This window comes from Lytechinus pictus, chromosome 9, assembly GCF_037042905.1.
Source record: "Lytechinus pictus isolate F3 Inbred chromosome 9, Lp3.0, whole genome shotgun sequence".
NCBI classification, from domain to species: Eukaryota; Metazoa; Echinodermata; class Echinoidea; order Temnopleuroida; family Toxopneustidae; genus Lytechinus; species Lytechinus pictus.
In genome coordinates, this window is record NC_087253.1 from 4,689,216 (window position 1) to 4,703,853 (window position 14,638).

Below are 14,638 nucleotides of genomic sequence, written 5' to 3' on the forward strand. Positions count from 1 at the left end.
GTACTTGCGAATTTGAGGGTTCTGTGATGAATTAATGATCAGATGTGATCAGTTTGCTTTTGAGAAAATTTCATTCGTTATTAAAGTGAAATTTAATGCATGAGTGATCATGAAGTGCGATTTTTAGTGCAGCATTTTGACTTTATCATGTGGATCTCAGCAATGTGTTCATGAGAGTCAGGAGAATATGGGGGTAAGATATGACTTAAGTAGTTGAAGTACGTTGGTGAGAATAGGTCCATGGTGAGATAAAGTTCAACAGACCATTTAACAACCTCTCCCTCCATCTTTACCCCCCCCCCCCCTTCTCTCATCGGCTAGGCTGGGCAGAAATTAGCCTTACGGTTTTTTTGAATGGTTAGTCCTTTGGAACTTGCAAAGCTAAGGGTGTTATGCTAAATTAATGAGTGAGGTAAGTTATGGTTTGTTAGGCAAATTTCATGAGTTACTAAATTGAAATTGAATGCATGAGTGAACAGGAATTGTGATTTTAGTGTAGCATATTCATCTCGTGGACCTCAGCAGTGTGTTCGTGAGAGTCAGAGTAATGTGATAGTACAGGTATACCTGTTACGAGCAAGAGGGCGAGATGTGTTAAGACTTGGTTAGCAGGGCATTTCTCTTCTTTTTGTCTTTTTACAAATTAAAAGTCATATGTACACTACCCCCTCCACCTCCATTTCCCAGGCTCCTTCTCTCTCTCTCACTTCCTGGATTTTAGCCTATTCAATGAGTTGATTTACTGATAATTATTGACTAAATTAATGATTGATAGGAAAAAGTTGGTGCCCCAATTCAGAATTTTCATTAAATCAACATTCTCCTCTGGCATTCACGCGTACATGACAATAGCAATCAGTCTCTCAACAGGAGAAGAGGGCGGGAGAGAGGGAGGGGGGCCTAAATGTTCTGTTAACCCTTGTTCCATCAACCTACTTCTCCCACTTAAGTCCTATCTCACCCCGGATTCTCCCGATTCCCATGAACACAATGCTGAGATTCACATGATAATGTTAGAATGCTGCCTAAAAAGTGTAATTTGCGTTCACTCATGTATTAAACTCCAATTTAATAATTTATGAAATTTGCTTAAACAACCAAAACTGGTCACGGTTGATCATTAATTCATCACAACGCCCTTAACTTTACAAGTTCCAAAGGATTTGCCTCTCAAAAACTGACATAAATTGGAAGGCTAATTCCGGCCCAGCCTAATTTTCATACCTTTTGTTTCAGTGTTCGCTCAAGCATGAATAGTTTCCAAACTTTTTAGTGTCATTTGAAAGTTGAAAGTTTACTCTATTGGCTTCCATATATGTAAGAGTCCCCCCCCCCCCCCAGTGCTATATTTTTTATTTGGCAGCAATTTCAAAAGTGTATAGTTTTGGTGTTTTTTTTTTTTGGGGGGGGGGGACGCACTGTATATACATGTATATATATGTATATATATATATATATATATATATAATTGTGATGAGCAAGGGCCTAAACATTGCGTGGGTGCTTCAGTGAGTAATATATTGGCGAAGAAGCTCAAAAAGCATTGAAGCTTTTACATCTTCAGATACCTGAAGAAGGCCGAACTAAATGGCCGAAAGCTTGTACGAATAAAAGTTGAAGAAATCCAGGCTACGTCTCTAGCTTCAATGCTTTTTGAGCTTCTTCGCCAATATATATATATATATATATATATATATATATATTCCATCTCGTGTCTCTGGTAAATTTTCGTTGTGTTGTATTTTTCATGTTTGATATTCATTAAGTATTTGACCCTTTTCGCTAATACACACAGAATAGGTAGGATGTATTTGTAGAAAATATATTAACAAACTGTATTTTTTATTGTTTTAGTTGTATTCATGATTTCACTCTTTTAACATGTAAATAAGTCATATTTTAGGGGGGGTATACATTAACAAGATTAATAAAGACATTGAAAAATGTATCTGTAACACAAGGTTATAGGATATGTTTCTTTTTTTTTATATCTTGCAGGCTTGAATAACATAGCAAGATATCAAATATTGCGTATAACGGAAAGGAAAAAAGTACATATCACATCATTATATGACAGTTGTTTTTGTTTTGTTATTAACTTAAAGGTAAATGCCAGTTTTGGTAACGATATCAAAATGAGTTCGTACAGAATCCAATAAAATGACCACCAAAGTGTCTGTTTGTATAAATAAAACATATGTGCCAAAGGATTCTGGAAGAAATTGTGTAATTGCTGAGAAATCAGCAAATAAGCACAGGATTCGGGTAGGGCGTCGTGCCCGACGCTCAAAGCAATAATAATACACTGCCCCACGTGCGCTTATCTGTGTTGGTGATCTTCAGCGTGAACATTTTTCAGCGTAGATTTCAAGATTTCACAAAGTTCGGTTTATGTAACTGTACCAGATCTAGATCCTCGATGATATACTGACAATTAAGCCTTGTTTTACAGATTTTCTCATGAAATCAGTGTTTACTGCAAATACTGGAATTTCTCTTTAAGTAATTTGTTTTTTCCGTGCTTACCCTTATTCTCCTTGATGAAATAATCGTATTCATAGCGAATAATCAGATATTGTAGAATGAAGATGTAAGTAAAAGCACGAATCATCCTAGATGGAACCCTGAGAATAACAAATACTTAAGAGTTCGAATTTCAAACAGGTTCTATTCAGGCTCTCATTTCATAAAGATTTATTTTATAATAACAAATGATTGATTTCTATTAAAATGATTAATATCATCCAGTCAGATTGAAGGATTTCAGTAGCTTTTAACTGTTCTTTTTTTATTTGTTATTTACAAGTTTTATGAAACGGAGTACGAGTCTTTGTTTATAACACTTTAAAGAGAAATTCCAGTAGTTGCAGTAAACACTGATTTCATGAGAAAGTCTGTAAAACCAGGCTTAATTGTCAGTATATCATCGAGGATCTAGATCTGGTACAGTTACATAAACTGAACTTTGTGAAATCTTGAAATCTACGCTGAAAAATGTTCACACTGAAGATCACCAACACAGATAGGGACACGTGGGACAGTGTGTAATTATCATGATTATTGCTGGAATAAAGACCCGACTGAAGTGACCGAATCCGCGCTTATTTTGCTTATTTCTCAGCAATCACACAATTTCTTCCAGAATTCTTTGGCACATATTTTTTATTCATACAAACAGACACTTGGGTGGTCATTATATTACATTCTGTAAAAAGTCATTTTGAGATCGTTACCAGAACTGGAATTTATCTTTAATTGTGGAATAGCTGAACTCGTGCAAATAACGAAGAATTTATCTCTAAAAGGTTTGGTGTTCTTTATGTAAACTTATCAGTGAGTGACTAAGCAGACTGAATATTATCTGCACAAAGAAATGCTATTGATAAAATTTGTAACGTATTTATTATTCATTTTCTGCTTTGTCATATACGCTAACTCATATACATACCCAAAGAGGACTTTTCATGAGATTTTGAGGATTTTTTTTTAGTTGTTCGTACTTTGTAGATACCTAGATAATTGCGAATTCATTACAGGATACTTACTATTTACTCGCACATTATCAATGTACTCTGTGTTTAGAATTAATTTCTAGTTTGCTACTAAATGGAGATAAACGTGACCTAAAACATATTTAAATTTAATCATCTATGATTAGTTAAATGTAAAAATAACATCTCATCGGTTGTCAGGTATGACAAAGAAATCATACCTCTTATTGTCACTTACTGATATCTTGAGGAAAAGGATATATTGTATAAACAGGAAGGGGGTTTGTGTGAAATGGAAAAAAAAGAATTAATCTATTTGTAGTTTCATGAAGAGAACCCCCCCCCCCCTACTTGTAACAGATATGCGAATCGCATGTTAGAGAACTAAGAATGAGCTGTAAATGTGATTTTTGTTGTATCTATTTTGAAGAAAGCATCAGAACTATAGATGTACAATGTTGACGAAATAATTGGAATATATTGCTTAGTGTTGGTTGCAGCATAATTTTAGCAAGTTTATTAAACATGTATCAGATATATCACAAGACATACGAATTATCTTTGAAATATAGAGATAATGCTGGTGAAGAAAAGTAGTAGATGTACCCGGTTACTTTCTCTGTCATTTCAAGTATTCTTTGGGTATCTGAAGATTTAACAAGAGTTAAAACAAATACATATTGATTTCATACTAATATTCTAACTGATTATGTGTACACAAATTAGGCGTCTAAAGACATGTACAGAGTGATTGAGAAACTCCGAGATTAGTCATGATTAAGTTCGAAGTCTTTACTTCAGACCTTCTTTGGTATATTCAGGAATATGGTCTGAAATAAATAGTTTATCATAAATTCATACACGGTCCTTCTTGTTCTGGCATTTTTTAAAATCATGTTTCCATTGAAATAATAATATTGGTGTGTTTCAAACATTTTCTCTGAAAAAACCTACAACGTCTGCTGTCACGATTATTTTCCTCAAAATGAATAAATTAATGTTCAAAAGTATTTAATGTTATGTCGACTCTCATTTAATAGAAGTAATATTTAGCATTTCCCGTTCTCTCTCTCTCTCTCCTTCTTCCCCTTTTCTCTCCTCTCTCTACCTGTGTCCCTTTCTCCCCCTCTCCATAGGGCTATTGATAGTTAATTTTACTACTACATTATGTAATTAACAGGAACTAACCGGTTCCAGTAGGCAATGGGTTGACTGTTCTCCCTACCTCTCTTAATCTTGCTCAGAATACCAGTGCCGAGAAAATGCTTTAAGGTGGTTTGAACACCTCAAAGATTTTGGTGAAAATTTAGGGTTTTATTTACAATATTCAAAGCGTAACAAAGACAATGATGAAAAAATAATTATAATCATGATCTTTTGACGACAATGAAAACTGAACATTTACATTTTCAACTGTTCATGATAACTGATATACCTGAAATGAATAATTCATCCAATTATGTTATGAATGAACTAAGTCAAATAATTGACAATTTTGTTTTTGGACTTGTCCTTTAACTTAATATCAAAGGACAAGTCCACCCCAACAAAAAGTCGATTTGAATAAATAGAGAAAAAATCCAACAAGCATGACACTGAAAATTTCATCAATATCGGATGTAAAATAAGAAAGTTATGACATTTTAAATTTTTGCTTAATTTCACAAAACATGCACATCCTGGTCGGTATGCAAATGAGGAGACTGATGACATTATTCACTCACTATCTCTTTTATTTCTTTTGTATTTTATTATATGAAATATTCTAATTTTCTCTTCATTATCAAGTGAAACAACAATTAATTCCTCCCTGAACATGTGAAATTAGCATTGTTTAATACTATATGGTTCAGTCAAGTTCATTGGTCCTTATTGTCAAATCTGTATAAAAAAATGAATATTGTGTTATTCAAACAAATAAAAAACAAAAGAAATAGTGACTGATAGACATCGTCGACTGTCTCATTTGCATGTCACTGAGTTGCGCATATCACTCTTTTTTTTAAATAAGCGAAACTTTGAAATGTCATAACTTTATTATTTTACATCCGATTTCGATGAAATTTTCAGCGTTATGCTAGTTTGATTTTTCTCTATTGATTAAAATAAACGTTATCCTGGGGTGGACTTGACCTTTAAGTTTCCCTTTAAACGTGGAATTCCCCGCGATAGTCAGAAGGCAAAGACCCTTAATAACGTGTGTAGTCAACGAGGCAAATTAATTGCTACTCGGTTTGAAAACCGATTTGTGTTTGGTCTTATCATACATGGTCAGTAACAGGCGGGGGAGGGCAGGCTCCCCCCCCCCCCCCCCCTTGGTGGATTTCAGCGGGAAAATAAAAAAATACGAGAAAAATAAAAAAAGGAGAAAGAAAGAAAGGGAAAACATAAGAAAAACGCACAAAGGGAAAACGGAAGGAAAGCAGGAAAATGAAGGAAAGAAGAACATGTAAGAAGACACCATTCCGAAATACTCAATGCAAGCATTAGTAAGAAAGGGAAATAAAATAAATTTAGCAAACAAAAGTGGGAAATGAAGGTAAAATGACTGAGCCAAAAGCTCTAATGGAAAATGAAGAAAAGATTCATTAACTATACTTTCTTAACCTATTTTAAAGTTTCCCTTTAAACGTGGAATTCCCCGCTACGTCAAGATAGTCTGAAGGCACAGACCCTTAATAACGTGCGTAGTCAACAAGGCAAAATAATTACTACTTGGTTTAAAAACCGATTTGTGTTTGGTCTCATCAGTCAAAGTTTATTGATATAAAATCCTGACATTGAAGGATCATCATCAAAACAAAGAAACATACGAAAAGAAAAATTAATATAACATAAGCATAACATAGTGACAACGAATGAAAAAATACCAATCTTGGATAGAGCGTTAGATACGAGATACATATCAATGCATAAATATACACACACATACATAATATACCCAAACATAATACACCTATACAAATACATAAACATGTATATTATCTTTTTCTTTCAAGCATCCTCAATCTCTCCACGTACCATGTACATGATAGTTATTCCTACCACACATATTTTGCTGATATCCATGTCATTGTTACCTAATATCAATTGGAATTTACGTCCACAGTTATATTTGTGCGCATTATGATCTGCGCATAGTTTACACTCTGCGCGCTGACGTCACAATGGATGAACAGGTGATTAATTAGCTGCGGGTATGAGCTGATTTTTCTCATCTTCTGCACTTTAACTGCAGATCCGATGCGTTATTTCATGAAGCTAAAAAATTGAATTATTCAATGGACCATTAAAAAAAATGTTCTCTACAATTTCAAAATACTTTACTCTGCAGTGCTGCCAAGAATCACGAATACTACCCCGATTTTGAATAAATGGTAGAGTGGTTTTGATTTTTTCTTCACATAGATACTAAGCATTCGTCCCATTTTTGGTGTTTTAAAAAGCACATTTGCTCTAATAAAAATGCTGATAGTTTAAAAACAAGCACATGAACCCCTATTTTTTAATGTTTGTACCTCTTAGGTATTCCTTCCTCTACAACTCTGCAAATTTTGGTGAAAATGACATGGATTTTGAATAAAGTGCAGCATTTATTGTACGTTTGTAGTTTGTTACTGAAATTTTACATTTTTTAGATAGGGATTTTGTTATCTTTTACGCCATTTTTAAGAAATGACGGTGCTGTTAAACTTAAAATTGCAAACAAATAGCACTATTAATAGATTCTCCATTCTAACGATACAATTATTAACTTTCTTGCGAAATTTGATGACTTTTTCATGTATTTTGACTGAGTAATGGAGGTTTAAACTCATTGTAGTAATCTTGGGCGGTCTAAAAATGCCAAATTCTTTTGAATGCGCAATTCTTAAGAACATCAATTTGGGTGAACTTTGAAGCTCTATAGCAAAAAATCAAGCACATGGACCTATGTTAATTTTTGCATATTTCAAATATTAAGGTTCTAAAATATCTATGTGCAAAGTTTGGTGAAAATGACATGGATGTCACTTTAACTGTGGAACGTCCTTAACTTGTTAAATAATTTATTATTTGTTGTCTCCTTGTTTCTAGTGTTGCTGTTGCATGTCTGTGGTCTATATTATGGTTGTTCCACTTTATATGTTTGTCATTTTGCCTCCGACGAAGATTCTGCTAGGATCGAAAGCTTAGGCCCCTTTTGACTCTCTAAATAATTCATTTCGGGGCTCTTCGAGAGCCTTTCAGTGTACAGTGAAATGGTATTCATCCTCTACTAAGTCGTACAAACATGGCTTCTGTCGTTTACAGATATCCTTTTATCTCTACCTTGTTCTCTCATAAGTTTGCTATTGCTTATTATTGACTTTGCAAAAATTGGTGATGTGCGTATTTTTAATATCTAATAGTAGGTAAATTTCCCGGTAATTTTCAATCTTATAATATTTTTTCAATGTTTTATAGGTTCTTAGTTTATTGCATTGTTATCGTTGTCTTGAGACAGTTTTTCCATGATATTATATAACGATCATTGAGTTTGTTTATAATTGATTTTATAAGTGCTCTTTTTGAGAAGATTCCCTGGTTTTCCCACACATGAAGGAAACCGATTTGTTTTAATAATATTCGAATGTAATTTTGAAACCCGTTATCAAAATAAAGCGACACATCAAATGCTCTTTTTACAAGACTTATCTTTTATTGAAATTACGTGATACCAGTATCCAATTCTATGTTTTAAAGCTGAGATATATAACGGATATCGCCCAAATTCGGCCAAAATAGCACTACAGTGCGTTTCAGAAAAAAGGTAATCAAATCTCGAGGGTTGGTATTCGAATTATATTCAATTTTGTGAATTTATTCTCCATGGATGTACAAGAGAAACTCATCAGCTTTTCATTGATACCCTATTTGTACAATTTGTGCCACGCATGACCGAATTAAGTGATGTTGAAGACAACAGGTGCAGATACCACTTTTTCTAAGTTTTCGAAAACTTGATGAAAGGGCAGATGACGATGTGAATACTTTCATCCATGCCTGAGCGTGCAAACAATCTTGATTGGACCCTTTTCTTCCAAAGGAGTGTAAGTGGGCGAAGGTAATTGCAAATGATTAACGAGGAGATTGTACCACAGTCGTTGGACCAACATTTTGAGAGGCAGGTTCGAGGAGTGTACCTGTATCTTTGGTGGATTCAGGACTAGCACTCCTGTCCTTCGATCCAACATCGCTCGGGATAGATTCAAAGAACTCTTTGGACATCAAGTTGTTGCCCTCAAACATGACGTAGAATGGCCACCAAGATCCCCTGATGTCGCACCCTGTGATTATTTTGTTCGGGGACACTTAAAATAAGGTATTTGTAATTCCTCAAGACCTTGATTATTTGCAGGGCCGAATTCGACATGAGGCGGATGCTTTTTTGTGCAATAATAGGTAAGACGAGCTGTCCAAGATATCCATAAATCCTCCACGCTACCGGTTTTGTGTGCAAAGGAGAAGGAGACATATTGAAGGTGTGGGTGAATAAGACATTTACCTTTAAATCATTTCAGATGAATGCCTTGACTCTTTTTTCCAAAAATTACTTTTTTTTACATTTTATTCTATCAAGCACACATTTTACCCACTTTACCAAAACTTGGAAAAAGTGGTACTTGCACCTGTTGTCTTCAACATCAATAAATTCGGTCATGCGTGGCGCAAATGGTACAAATATGGTATCAATGGAAAGCTGACAAGTTTCTCTTTCAAATCCATGCAAAGTAATTTCACAAAGTTAGATATGATTCGAATATCAGCCCTCTAGATTTGGATTACCTTTTTTCTAAAACGCACTGTATTAGTTGCTGATCTATGAATGCCAAGAACCGTTTTCATGTATTACTCATGTATCATTTCAGGAAGAAATGATTTATACAGTTTTTCCATTTCTTTATCTTCACGTAAGAGCGTTGGTAAACTCCGAATTTCAGTACAATATAATCATGATAATAGGATGGGTTATACACATGAGTCAAACAATTTTAAATGAGGAAGTGTTGCAACTCTATTGTCTGGTACGGTGTTTCTGATACAAAAAGTGGCTTTCTTTGCTTTCCACATTAGCTGTTTGATAGCTACTGTGAAGGAAACAGAGGGTTTAGATATGAGTCCTAAATATTTGTATTCATTATTTTCTTATTACCCGTCCGGCTTTATTAAATATCATTATTTGTGTTTTTTCATATTAATCTTAAGATCCCATCTATTACAGTAATCATTTAATTTATTTAAACATGTTTGGAGCCCAGGTGCGGTCTCGGAAAGTATTACAAGATCGTCTGCATATAACAAACAATATATTTTATTTTGATCCAAACCCACAGGCCTACACTCGTGATCAAATATATCGACGAAGGGAGTGTTGCAAGAAAATATTTGCGATCAATTGCAAATATTGTGTCGCAATTTTACAACTGACAGATTATACCAAATCATATTAGCTTCTTGTTTCACGGAGCAGATTAGAAATCAATCACTAATCTGCTATTAACTGCAAGATATATGATTGATTTAGGGACCAAAAATAGACTTGTAGTTGATCGCAAGTTTCTTGCAACACCCCATAAGTCATTGATGTACAGCAAAAAAAGTATTGGTCTAAGCATCCTTGTGTTTTAGTCCCACGGATGTATATATTAAAATAAGGAGTCCGTCCTTGTTGTAATTTAACAGAAAATTCAACTTTTGCATACATGTCTTGTAGAATATTTAAATAATCACCACATGCGACATATTTTTTTCAATTTATAAAATAGGGCCTTCCTGTTTATCGAGTCGAACGCTTTCTTAAAATCAACAAAACATGTTTGTACACATGTATTTTGTTTGAAAGCCTGATTTATTATGGTTTTGAGGGTAAGTTTACGGTCAGTGGTATACGGTTCCCCTTTCTGAATCCTATCTGCTCTTTACATATTATATTATTGTCTTCTGTGTAATCATTCAGTCTATTGTAAAGAATTCTACCAAAGAGCTTGTTCACATGTGACATAACACATCCTTGTCGGCACAAGCCTACTTATTCCAAATGTTTCATTCCCCTTTAATGACTTTAAATAAATTACAGGGAAAAAAATAAAGTAAACGCCTTAACAGTTATAAAATCACTAGCTATTATTTCTAGTTACATGTACGTGTAATTCTAATATAAAACTTACCTATATCAAGACTTTGTAACGTGTACAAGACTGAATGAATAATGTGTTTTTTAAAACATGTTTAAATCGGTTACACGTGCAATTCATATGTATCTATAGCAAGTGTAGATTACAAAAGCGATAAAAATTATTCTGTTGAAAAAGAGCTACACGTGTAATAATCCATTCTTGTATTCTCTAAACTTTAGTGGCGTACGGGAGAACTAACACATGAAACTTGCAATTGATATATTCGATATGAGCACAATATGTACTTCATAGCGAACATTTTTATGATGTACTGTATATCGGAATTTCACACTATACAATGCGTCCCACAAAAAACGAAACCGAGATTTACCGATGATTTATCATAACTTAATCACAAATACAAAAGACAAATGACCTACCATTGTAAAGCTTAGAATCTCCTCTTCCATCTGAAATTACTTAGATTATTTCTCATTCAGGCATGAGTGAGCAAAAACAATTTGAAGAGGGGATACCAGAAAGTCATTTTGCGGGCTGTATCAGGGTTTCAAAACGAAAACCACATTTTTAAAAAGTTCAATATCTGCTCTTTAATTTGATACCTCAATTACAGAAAATGGTCAAGAAATAACAAAGTTCTGGTTATTTGAAATAAGGCTTGAATTTCAACAATTTCATAAAATGAAGAGGTCCTACGGGCTAGCGTTCAAACTCACTTGACACTCCGTTTTGTTGACGATCACCCATGCATTAAGTCTTTTGTTAACAATGTGATAGCTTCTGTGGGTAACCGGTGAAAACACGTTTATTTAATGAAATTATGGAAATACAAGCATTGTTTCGAGGGAACATAACTTTTTTACTTCTTGACCAATTTTTGTGATTAAGGTATCAAATAAAAGAGCAGATATTGAACTTTTTAGGCATGTGATTTTCTTTTTGAAATTCAGATACCCCCGCCAAATGAGTTTTTGGTATCCTTTCTTCAAATTGTTTTTACTCACTCATGCGTGAATGAGGAATAATCTAAGTAATATCAGATGAAAGAGGAGATTCTAAGCTTTTCATTGGTAGGTCATTTGTCTATTGTATTTGTAATTAAGTTATGATAAGTCATCGCTTAATCTCGGTTTCGTTTTTTCTGGGACGCACTGTATAATACCCTCCTGTCTCTGAGCAATTTGTCATTCCCCATGTCGATACGCTCTCTTGCATATTTAATTTACAAGGTGTTGTTAAAGATTACTATACAATGTTACTATACAATGCTTGAAGTATTCAGGGGTTTATATCACAACAAAATATTAAAATACAGAAACAAATTATGTCATCACACAAAGAGAGAGAGAGAGAGAGAGGGTGTGGATGTCGGAGGGGGGGGCATTGTTATATTTTTACATTTCGGTAAGGTCTCCTGTTTTCTCTTTTCATTTTATTTTCCTCCCCCCCTTTCATTTTATTCCCTCTCCCACCCCCCTCTCTCTCTCTCTCTACCTTTCTCCCCCTTTTCCCTTTTTTGCTGGGGATGGGTGGGGGCGGGGGGGGGGGAGATTTCGTCCCCGATGGATCCGCGCGTGTGATCACGAAACTTGTTCTACCAAAGTAATGTTAAGACTGTAAATTCAAGCCTTGTGTAGTTCTTTTTCTATGGAGGAGATATGATCATATCTGTTGTTATTCATTGTGATTTTTTGGAGATGTTAAATTCCCCGGTAGAATTCCCCAGAGTGTGTAAGTCCCCAATAAGATCACAATCAACACATACGAGAGCACATAATATTTGCAGATCGAAAATTAGAGTAAACATAGTTCCATAATTTTTTTAAAGGAATTACTTTGTTGTAAGCATGTTCAAAAGAAAACGTTCGTGTGATTGTATGAATCAAATTACAGAAAAAACAAAGAAAATGTGTTAAAAGTTTACTCACTAGTTTTCATTCAGTTACATGTACGAGTGAGGGTAATTTAGAACTTAATGACTGTACACACTAAGAAATCCCGGTGCAAACGGGGTGTACGCACGTATCGTACACCCCATTTACACCGGGATTCCTTAAAGGACAAGTCCCCCTAACAAAAAGCTGATTTGAATAGAAAGAGAAAAATCAAACAAGCATAACACTGAAAATTTCATCAAAATCGGATGTAAAATAAGAAAGTTATGACATTTTAAAGTTTCGCTTAATTTCACAAAACAGTTATATGCACATCCTGTTCTTTATGCAAATGAGGGAACCGATGACATCACCCACTCACTATTTCTTTTGTATTTTATTATATGAAAAATGAAATATTTTGATTTTCTTGTCACTGTCATGTGAAACAAAGTTTCCTTCCTTCCTGAACACATGGAATTCCATTATTTTAACATTTTGTGGTTCAAGCAAGGGGGTCCTAATTGTCAAATTCGTAAAAATTGAAATATTGTATAATTCAAACAATAAAAAACAAAAGAAATAGTGAGTGAGTGACATCATCGACTCTCTCATTTGCATATCACTGAGTTGAGCATAGAACTGTTTTGTGAAAAATAAGCGGAACTTTAAAATGTCATAACTTTCTTATTTTACATCCGATTTTGATGAAGTTTTTAGCGTTATTCATGTTTGATTTTTCTCTATTTATTTAAATCAACTTTTTTCTGAGGTGGACTTGACCTTTAATACTATCGAGGTGCAAGTTAGCTCTTATGCGAGAGTACATGTCCGTTGTAAACCCCTATACTCTTTGCGTGCACCCCACCAGTCTCGCTGATAGACGTATGATATAGATAAAGTTGATTTGTGATCGAAGATTACCCGAAATAACAATCCACTTACGCCACACTTTACCGAAGTGAAATAATCTTTTTAATATTTGATATTTATGTGATGATAATTGTTCCAAAAACACATTTGATAACGTATTCTTTTGGAGAAACAGTAAATAGAGCTACTTGAATCACAACTATCAGCACAAGTCAAAAAAAAGTATCGGATCATATCGCTACGGACCTCATCAGATCTTAGCACTTCTCGCTGGCATAGCGGGATGAAATCTTGACTACAAATAAAACGAGGTGAGTTTGAATCCCAAGTAAAGCAACTAAAAAATCCATACAGAAAGTGAATGGACCGGAAGTCTAGACAATCTTTTTGTTATTTAAGGTGGGGTACATATGCACCCTAAGGGGTAGACGTGTACACCCTCTAAGGTGCAGATGGTCACCCCAAATAGGGATGCACACGTACACCCCTACTCGGGGTGTACGTGTGCACCGCTAGGGGCAGAGGCGTCGATCATGGGGGGGGGGCAGGGGGGGGGGGCGATCGCCCCACCAATGAAAATATTGGGGGAGCAAACATATCCTTTTGCCCCCCCCCCCAATAATTCCGCTGATGTGTAGAAATGAAATAAGATTGTAATGTTACACAGAAATCAGCAAGCAAGATTGAGATATCAACTCGTTCTTTGTTTAAAATTGTGCTCAAAATGTCCGCTTTTTAGATTGGAATATAAAAATATTCAGCTCGCGCTTCGCGCTCGCATTAATTTGTTGGTGAGATATGTGTCTCTTTCTCATGAGTCATATAAATATATATATATATATATATATATATATATATACCTATGTGCGAGCGCCTTTGGAACGTTGATTCATGATTTTGCCCCCCCCCCCCCTCCCATCTGAAAAATGGATCGACGCCCCTGGCTAGGGGTACTCGTATTGGGACAAGCCTGTGCACCTCTAGGGGTGTAAAATTGAACCCTAATTTCTTAGTGTGTAAACAAGTTACAGAAACAAGCATTCACCAAATTTGACATTGAAGTAATGAGACTCCATGGCAATGATCTCGCAATCTCACAATGATCGTAAATGCTCGTCCGAGTGATTTTTTTTTGGTACATGAAGATCCTAATATATCACGCTCAGCTCTGGATATTTCCACTGATAGCGTAAGGTGGGTCGATGGAAAGAGTTTTGCACTTTGTTCGGACTGTAAATTC